The sequence below is a fragment of the Stegodyphus dumicola genome, chromosome 2, assembly GCF_044657685.1.
Source record: "Stegodyphus dumicola isolate Sdum_Otavi_A_Nest chromosome 2, ASM4465768v1".
NCBI lineage: Eukaryota > Metazoa > Arthropoda > Arachnida > Araneae > Eresidae > Stegodyphus > Stegodyphus dumicola.
Window position 1 is genome coordinate 234,590,873 of NC_140769.1, and position 10,612 is coordinate 234,601,484.

At 29.8% G+C, this 10,612-nt stretch overlaps 1 long non-coding RNA gene across 1 annotated transcript in view; it reads right to left on the bottom strand.

Moving 5' to 3' along the window:
• The window catches only part of LOC118196382 (uncharacterized), a 610,915-nt gene extending 602,084 nt beyond the window's left edge, over positions 1-8,831 (bottom strand). Inside the window, exon 1 of the long non-coding RNA XR_004759418.2 lies at positions 8,621-8,831. This is a non-coding gene — a long non-coding RNA (uncharacterized LOC118196382). The remainder of the gene's footprint in view (positions 1-8,620) is intronic.
• Between the last annotated feature and the right edge of the window lie 1,781 nt (positions 8,832-10,612).

Here is a 10,612-nt window from a genome sequence, read left to right on the forward strand (position 1 = left end):
TACTATGGCCATAGTACATAATGTAAATAATTGTAAATAGTATAAGACCATGGTCCATTTTGTTTTTAAATGTGTATTTGATTTGATTTGTATTTAGTATTTGATTTGCATTTAGTGTTTGATTTGTATTTGATAGCATTTGATTTGTTTTATTTATTGCATTTATTGTTCATGTTGTTTAATATTGTAATGTAATACTTATTAATGCATTTATGCCACAGTTGTAAGTTTAGCTTCCTGTCCAGGGATTGTACTGCCCGGGACGTGCAGTCCTTGGGAATGGGGCAGTGTTACGAATTTGCTATTTAAAAAGCTAATGTTAGTTCAATTATAAATTAAATGGTTTTATTTCTCGCGCAGTGCAGCGCGTGACGAATATTAAAAGAAAGCTAAGCCGGAAAAATTAAAAATACAAGAGCGCGTGCGTTAAATAAATAAATATCTCTTTTTGATTTCGAGAAAGTACTGGAAAATTCTAGCGCGTGATTTTAAAATCTTATAAAAGGAGGAAAACATCTCAGTTCGTAGTAGTTGCTTGCTTAGTTTGTTGTTGTTTAGAAAACTGCTCTTGTTGATTGTAGCGAATTCGCGGATTAGCGTTCTTTAGCTGTTTTGAATTACGTTCTATTGGATATTTGAGTAGTTAAAAGATAACTACTGTGAGATATTGTAATACTGCATGATAATTTGAGAAAATTTAAGCATTTTTGTTGTGATAATAATAAATTTTTGTTCATTTTTCATCGGACTTGTGCATTCATTTCATAACGAACCCGTACGCACGTAACAATATTATTTTGATTGGAAGGGTCTCCTTTAAAAGAAATATATTTAGTGAGTTCTCCCTAAGACATTAATTTATTATGAAATAAAATCACAGAAGTTTTTCCTTACTATTTAGCTTTTAAATTTTCACTTTTTCTAAATTTCATTACCTTTTGAGTTTTCCATTTTAATCATCCTCAGCTTATTTTAAATATAAGATTATATGTTTTATATCCTTTAAATCCTGGAAGAGTGTATAATTATTTAATTAGGAGCACTAGCGGAACTATTTACTGTAAAATCGTTTCATGATTTAAACGGAAATACGAAAAGTAAGATAAGATAGTAGCTCTTTAAATTTTATAATGTATATGTTTATGTATAAGTGTGTGTGGCGTGTGTGGATGTATATTATCAGATTTTCATTTTTCTTAACTTTCTGAGATTTTAATGGAAAACTCTTCGAAGTATTAGTATTTAATCTGATGTTATCAGATTTCAATTAAATTTGGTTTTTTCTATCCTGTGAGTAGAAACAGGAAAACGTTTACATAGCGTAGAAATTTGATTTCTCGTCGGTCTGAATTTCATAATAATTTGGTAGTATTCGAAATCGTTTCGCGATTCCTATTCAATTTAAAAATCGTATGTATCAAAGAGAAAATATTCCTGATTATTAAAAAAAAGACTCTTTTTTTTTTCACTAACAAAATTATGTTTTAAAAGAAGCTACAACTCTTATCCCTTTTCAAATATCAAACGGAAATCTGAATATTTGTGTTTCAAGTTTCCAGCACGTAAAAATACATGGAGTAATTCTAAAATAAAAGAAATAATAACTAGTTATACCATAACATGTAAGGCTGCCCGTGACTGAGCATATAACATTCTGTGCGTAAAGAAAAATGTAAGTTGATATGCACTTCGAAAATTATTGCAAGAATAAAATAACATTATTTAATAATGCCAAAAATTTAGTATATTTTAACAACGCTTAAATTTAAATGATTGCTCCTGCAAATATAACGAACTAAGGTTGTAGAGTCATTGCAGAAGAGATGAAAAATGAGCAACGCCCTCGCCGGGAATCGAACCACGCCTGGAATACGCGCCTAGCGTGCAGACCACCACACTACGAAGGCACGCTAAGAAGCCGAGAGAAATACTTGATAAGGTATTATTTAATTTTCATAATGCCAACACAAAATCTTAAAGAATGAGTTTGCTAATCATGAAAACTTCGTCTATATATCACGTACAGTAAACGTTTAATTTAAAATTATTAATTTGAAGTTATGTAAAAAAAGCAACCTCAGACTGAATACATTTTGAATAAAACAATATCAACATCAGGGGCGATGTGGCATAGGTCTCTCTTCTTCAGCGGCGAAACACTGTACAGCTATTAGGTTACTCTTGAAACAGGAAGAAGTGATAAATGAGCAACGCCTTCGCCGGGAATCGAACCACGGACCTCTGGAATACGCGCCCAGCATGCAAACCATTACACCATGAAGTCACGCTAAGAAGGCGGGAGAAAAACATTATATACTCCCCCTTTTAAAGGACGACTGGGGCTTTTTTAGGGGACCACATACGTATATACATACGTACAGACATCACGAAAAAAATATCTTCTGAATCCATCTTAAATCCTTTCGCAATCCGTTTTGGAAAAAAGAGTCTTTTATTCTATCCATAAATACAGATGTAACGCAAAAACAGCGTTCATATAGAATCAAAAGCGACCATTTCGTTGAAATATGATGCGCGAAATTTTTCTCGATTACACGCGATTAATTCGCGATTTTTCACGATTTACAATACTTCCTTCACTTCGTATAAGGAAGCAAAAAGGATAATTTAATGATAATTTTCAGGAAATTTTATCGATTAAAGTTAGAAAAACCTTCTTTGACTCCTTATTTGACCTAAAATGTTAATTAAAGTTCTTAATTGACTTCAAAATTTAATTAATATAATTTACTTCTCCTTTGACTTGAAATGCGGTCTTTGACCTTCAATAAGATACGCTTTTAGCCAGCTTTTCAATTTCTTTCAGAATTTTGATAATTGCTTATTATTTTTGTGATCATTCTATTTCAATGTCATGTTTATAAATTTAGAAGAAAGAAAATATTTTCAGAGATGTGTGTAAGTTTAAACAACAGTAGTGAGTCCAGAAATGAAAACTCCATTTGGTTTTCAGAATTACTTTAAAATTTTCATTTTAAATGTTATTTTAAGGCCTAAAATTACCTCTTGAGCTTTTAGGATCTTTAAGGAGACATGCTTCAGGTTTAGAATTATTCGATCGAAATTAAATCTTAACGCATGGATAATTACTACTAAGAGCACACACTCGACTACTGTACGTGATTATCAAATACTATCCAAGGTAAAATTAATTACTCTTACCGAAGATAACGCAAATATTGTTGAAGATGATACTTAACCCACGAGTAATTTGAACTTACAGAAGATTTACCTAATTATAATAATGAATCCAACTATATTGTTTAATTTAAATAATTCAACAATTGCCTATGCAATTACTTTCTATATCAGTCTTCAAAACATCAGCCATTAGCTTGAATTTATCTGTTATGAGAACCACATAGTAATTCTGATACTTATCAACAGCTCGCTTGCGGAATTTAATAAAATCCTTTCAGATTTGGTACGCAAACTATAAGAGAATTGAACTTAATAAATTACACAGTACGCAACTATGATATCATTGCCAGTACATGCGTAAATCATTGCAAGCACATTAGAAATCATTTGTAAGCATTTTGTCATAGAAGAGAATAATGAGAATTCTGATCAATAAACACCTACGGAGTACAAAGCGTTTTGTGTGTTACCTTCATTTATTAAATATCATGCTCTTCGCACTTAAACCATGAAATTCAATTCAAGAACAATGTAAAAAATATTTAAAATAACATATTTTTAGAATTTCCGATACACAGTCTCGCGCGCTGGAGATAAAAATGTTTTTTGGCCGTATATTGTTGCCATTACTCGCTTTGAAATCGTTGAGTTTGTTAATCAAAAATTCATTAAAGTTTTACAAACTATGAAATAGATACTAAAACCAATTCGAATGGAGGACTACGTTATTCAAAATTTGATATCTCTAGGTACCGTTGTTTTTCCCAGTGCGAGAAACATACATATTTTCAAGTAGATGCTTCATTTTTTATTTCTTCAAATATAATGCAGGGCTCTTATATTTGGTGGCAACAATCGGAAAAGTTAAACTCAGTTTATAGTGAACAAAGGCAAAATACCAAAACAATATTAATATCTCTTCTGTAACTTTTTAGTCTTTGGGCTAAAAAAATTACATGCACAATTATCATTTATATTTTGAAATTTATTATAATTTATAATTGCAAACAATCGAGTTAAATAATTTTGTGAAAATAATGTAAAAGAAATTTCACCGAGCTCTTTAATTGTTTAATTTTGTTAAACAGTATTTTATTACGTTAGAAGATTCAAGCATCCTTGAAATTTTTTACCATATGTAATACCATGTGTAATAAATTCCTTACCATATTTCGTACCCTATGAAATTTCTTACCATGTGTAATATTGCTTTAAATATAAAACTGCATTTAAGCGTGCACTATATTCTATGAAACTCTATTCTATGAAAACTATGATTTTCCATTTTAAATTTAATATAGCAGTAAATAAATATACAAGTATTTACTACAAAATGTATATAATATTGAATATTTTATTTATTACAAAATGCATTGATGCACATAAAATTCATATTATTATTACAAATTTATTTAGAAGGATGGGGCTCATTTTGTTCTCTTGCTTGACGTGAAAAAATATAAAACCTTGAATTCCTTTTAAATAGAACTGAAGTAATATTATTAAACATAGAGCATCTACTTTCTAAGCTGAAGTAAATAGTTTTTTTAGGCTCGGAAATAAAATTTAAATATAGTATGATACAAATAATATTATTTCGCATTTTACATTCCACAATCAGCATAGAACTTCAATGTTTCGAGAACCGAAATATAAAAATTTTAAATTTAACGTATATCAGTAAATGCCGTTGTCAAAAAAAATTGCATCAACTGTAAGAATGCAAAAAATAGTTTAAAATATATTATTAGATGATAGTTATATTATATGACTTGCATTTAGGGAGGAAATCACGTTCTGTATTATGGTGTGGTGTATTTAATTATGGCAAAGCACACTAGGGCTATCTGCCTAAGGGGAGGGATGCCTTCGTGGATGACTTTCTAAGGGAAACTGGCTCGTATACATGTTACGCATGGGGAAAACCACGAAAACACCCATGCAGCCAGCCCGTTTGCGGGATTCGAACCTCGGACCGAACTACCACTGTTCAGTGACTGTACCGCTCGGCCGCTGGTGGGCTTCTGTATTATGGTTATGAAAGTATTCAAAGAGAAGCTTTCAAAATTTTAATGCGATTTCATTTTCATTTTCATCAGAATAGTCATCCAATATTATAAAAGACAAAGGATAAATATTTAGTTTATTAAGTTTTTAATATGTTGATGAAATATTTTGAGTAAGAATGAATAAATATATTTAAGGAAGCCATTAGAAATAAACAGACTAATAAAATGCTTAAACTACATAGCATATAAAATTGTATTTCGGTTTTAGGCAGCACTATAATGGCCCAAACTGAAGACGAAGTTCATATTCTTAAAATAGCTTATCTGAAAACTATACTGATTTAATGTGCGAAGCTTACTATTCAGAAGATTTAGCAGTTATTAATTAACTTTTATGTTTGGGCTGTGTGGATGAGTTTATATAAAAAAAAAAAAACAATTTCCACGGCCGCTATTTAAAAAACACTTAACTGACTCTCTTTAATTTTAACATTAAAAGGAATCATATTTACTTTTAAAGGAGAAATAAAATAAATTTATAATACCCCATATTATAAAACGTATTTTTATTTAATGTAAATATTATATTATTTTATATTTATATATGCTTTACTTTTCCTTTAGAGTAAGCATGTTTCCAATCGATATGTCGTGTTTTTAAATATTTCCTAAAATATTTCCTTCGCTAAAATTCAAAAATTAAATAAATAAAAAGTAAAAAATGGAAATTTATGTAGTATCATCTTTTCATTTTCAGAAGCTTCATACTCAATTCCATAACTTGTAGTATAATGCTTTTAATGAGGATGTTATGAACGATGTTATTACATCTACTGTATAACATTGGGTCTTGTTATATTATGTTCCACTTTTCATTCTAATGAAGAAATCATTTTTCAAGAAAACATCTCATAATCACAGTAAACTACATCGAAAACTATAAAACAACTGATTTGACATGATTTCTTCAAAATACTGCGAAATTTTAAAAAAGAAGAGAACCACTCCAGAGTGAAACGTTAAATGAGCAAAGAAACAGGCTTGTGTTGGCGAAGGTTTAGTCATGATCTCAATCGATTTTTATGTCAAACAGGTGCAGGACTCTCTTCATCAGGAGCAAAGAAATCACAATGTTGTCGCTTTGCTAATTTCATGACTGCGAACTTAATTAGAACACAAAATGAATGAAATATTTTTATTTCAGTGCATAAAAACGTCAGAGTCCCTAAAGTTATTTACAAAGCTATGTTGAATTTAATATCCGCACCGAATTTTAGAATCAGCAAACTCAAAAAATATAGCAAATAGTTGAGATTATTTTAAAATCAATGCACTGGGTTTCATTTTTGGCTTAAAATAAATTTTCCCTGAACAAAAACGTACAAAATATAAATAATTTATGAATTTTAAAAATTATAAAATCTTTGCATGTAGAAATACGGACATTTAAATGCATACATGTGTAAAATATATATTTTCTGCCTAAAATTTATATAACAATTCAAAAATTTTAAATACGAATGAATTTCAGAAATGTATCAGCACATTTAAAAATTACATGTAAGTTGCAGCATATTGAAAACACCGCGTGTGATAAATGCTACAAAATAATAAAAATTTCCCTATGAAAATTTTGCAGATTTTCTCAATCAATTTAACTGGTAAAATAGCAGATTTTTTTTAATATTCATTTAGAACTTAAAGATTCAAAATACAGAATATACCCGATATTGACACTGCACAGAATTTTACTCAAAGTAAATTGAAAAATAAAATCTTATAATTTTGTAATAATTCCTTTTGTTTCTGCACACCTGTATAAAAAGTAAACTAATATTTATTTATATAAACATTATCTTTTGTAACAACAACTTAAATTGCATATGTGTAAAGTAGAACTACTTATTAGTAGCTATTGGAGCAATGGCTCAGCACTAACGCATATTAACTTCCGGGACAAATCTCCAAATTGAGCTCCTTAATTAATTTTATTTTTAATATTTATAACTTTATAAGTTATATAGGTTTTATGCTACTTTCATTCTTTTTCCTTACTTAAATGCTTTATTGCCCCACACAAGTATAGTTCTGAGCGGTTTTAGCTATATTAGGCAATTAATCGAAAGAATAACGTATATTATATTACGCTTTACAGAATCTTTTGTTACAATATCTTTACATAATGTTTTAAAGTACTCTAACCTTCTCCTCAGTTTTTCAGTTCTGTTTGGTTGCTTCATTTCAATACAGCATCCGCTATGGCTGATTAGTTTAGTTAGGCTGGTTTCAACGAAATAAAATAAAAGTACACGCCAATAAATTGTTTTTTTTTTTTTTTTTTTTTTTTTTAACACGCCAATAAATATAACTTTAAATGCCTTTTCCATTAAATGTAATTCCAAATTACATTAAATATGTATTAATACTCATTAAATGTAATATTCCTTCCATTTTTCTTTAATTTTTTTTAATGAAAAGTTTTTACTTAAATCACGTAAATAATGTAAATGGATAATTATACAAAAAAATTATTAATTTTTTTGTAAATCGCAGTTCTATCAACAATACATTTTTAAGTCATATTATTAAAGCATTCTCTAAGTTGTGATTCATTTCACAGACCACTATCATTTTTTTTCATTATTGACTATGTAGAATATGAATTGTTTTCATTATCGAATAATGTAGTTACCCCTAAGGAAAGAAAGAAATGAAGAAAAACCACTATCAGTTGCTTTCATTATTGAAAATTATCAATTGTTTTCATTACTGAATATGTAGTTATCCCTAAAGAAATAAATATATGAAGAAAAACTGATTTGAAAGTGTAGGCGATATTTTTTTTTTTTAATTTCAAGATTCACTTTTTCACTTCGCCAACATTTCAGTCGAGCTTAATCAATTAATTAAGTTTTACAACATAAAACACTTGTAAAATAATAAATGCATAATAACTTAAAAATTCTGCTTTCTTTGGGAATATTACCAATTGTCTAACAGTTATAAGATGCAATTTTTATTGTTTTGGAAAACCTTCGAAAACACCATTTTTATTAATTTCCTATTTAATTTCTCGAAAATTTTTTTTTAAATAACCATTCAATAAATAATGATTTTATGAATATTTCTAATTATCTTTAAAAATATAAAATTTATAAACACTCCTGAGAATTGAACTGAGAAATAATGTAACAATGATTAGCATTACAATAACATTATTAGAGAAAGCGTAAATTTTTCTGGTAGATATAATATTCGATATTCATTCACTTCGGAGCTCCGAAACATTCTAGTCGAAGTTTAATCACACGCAATATCCGTAACACAAAGAGGCCTAAGCACGATATCTGGTCGATATCCACGCTGTTCTCTTCCTTTTCATCTTGCCGCATCCCTTAGCATCTTTGCCGACCCCCAATCCCCTTGCAAAGGATAAGGAAAATCCTTACCTCGCTCTGCCACCAGTCGATATTTCTTTACAATAATTCCAAGTCACACTTTTAAAAAATAATCGCACGTAGGACACTACACACAATGCAACATGCGTCACAAATTACTGATAAAGGAAAAACTAGTTTATGTAGTCTAATCCGTTGGAAATCGGATCAGCTCCCATAGAGAGAACCAACTATTTGAACGATACGGACCGCTTTGGATAGTTTTGCTGGCCGCCATGCGATGCAAGCGGCGCTGCGACGCTAGTCCGTATTTCTGAACGCGAAAATAGCACGTGGTTGTAATTCATGGCGCCATCTGGAGTCAAAGTATATGACTAATATGTCCAAGACCTTTTACGCAATTGTTAAAATAATATTTTGCGTTGCTCTAAGTATATAATTTTGAATTCAAATTGACTTTATACAATTCAAATTGACAATTTATAATTTTGCAATACTGAAGTTAGGGATAAAGAAACTTGATTCTTTTAAAAATTTTTATAATTTATACTGTAGAATTCACGGCTGCACTAGAAACTACATGTGAAATTAAAAATCTTCCACTAATTATCATTTTTTTTAAAAGAAGAGGGATTCTTTATACAGTTTTGTTAGGAAACATAATTTGGCTGTTTGAAAAGTAAGCAACATCCAAAAATACTATAGGAAAACCTAGGAATAATAATAAATAATAAAACCTAGGAAAGAAAAGGAAAAAAAGAAGTATTTTTTTTTTTTTTTTTTTTTTTTTTTAACATTTCCAGTCTTGCTTGCCTTTTTAACAATTCCAATCTTCTAATATTAACTTTTTTTCGTGTATATTTATAATATCTTGGAAAGAGGATAGTGGTAGAGAAGCTTTATGGCATACATATTATTTTTGATACCATAACAGTATGTAGTGGAACATAATTCAATGTTTTTATATAATTATTACGATTTTCTAATTGGCAACATGATGTAATGTTTCTGCAATGTTATTAAGATTCGCCGTGTGGCAACAACGAGTTGAGTTAAAAAAAACATTGTTACTTAGAGTGTTCTATGATAAACGTTGCGTAAGCGTTATTTCTTTAAAAAACTTGTTAGATTATTTGTATGTCAAAAAAAAAGTGATATGTTGCAAACAAGTATGGAAGTTATATAAAAATAAATATGCTGTTTCTTTTAAGACAAAAATAAGCATTTATTTAAAGCATGAGATGCTCTGGTTTTTAAGTTTCGATTTAGTTTTCCAATCAATACCCACAAGTCCAACAGGCTCAGCTTCAGTATTTTCCACGCTTTTATACAGTTGGCGCTCCATAGTTCAAAAGAAAATATAAAAACATTTAGTTGAAAACAGCTTAGTTGGCTCCCTCTGAAAACTAGTGCCATAGGCTACTAACTGCCTGTGTTACTTATAGTACTTGGGCCGTCACGGTTTAATCCTAGTATCCGGTGCACACGGCATTTGGCGACTTTATGATGAGCAATAAAAACGGGACATATACGATGAGTAGTAAACGGGTCATTCAAAGAATATATATAGTTATACTTAGTATATAGTGAATAGTATATACATAGACGTTGTTTGGGTATGTATATAGTGTATAGTACATAGACATTGTTTGGGTCATTTTTTGTGTTGGCGATAATTTTCAAAATCGCGCCAAGGCTGCACCGTATACTAGGATTTTACCGGCCGTCACTACTGTAAATAACATTCAAGCTGAAACATTGGCAGTCGTTGACAGTTAACAACAATTGTTCTTACATGACCTCATTTCATCTTTTATATCTAGTGTGAAGGAGAATTAAATTAAAGATTTAAATTTATTTTTGAGTTTTGCTAAAGCAATATATCGCTGCGTGGAGGAACGCACGGACGTCTGGTATGAAGAAGAACTAAATTAAAAATTTTTAATTTATTTCAAAGTTTCGCTAATGCAATGTATCGCCATACGAAGGAAGGCGCGGATGTGTTAAGACACTTGGCGCCATTGGCGGTAAAATTTGTTGAGC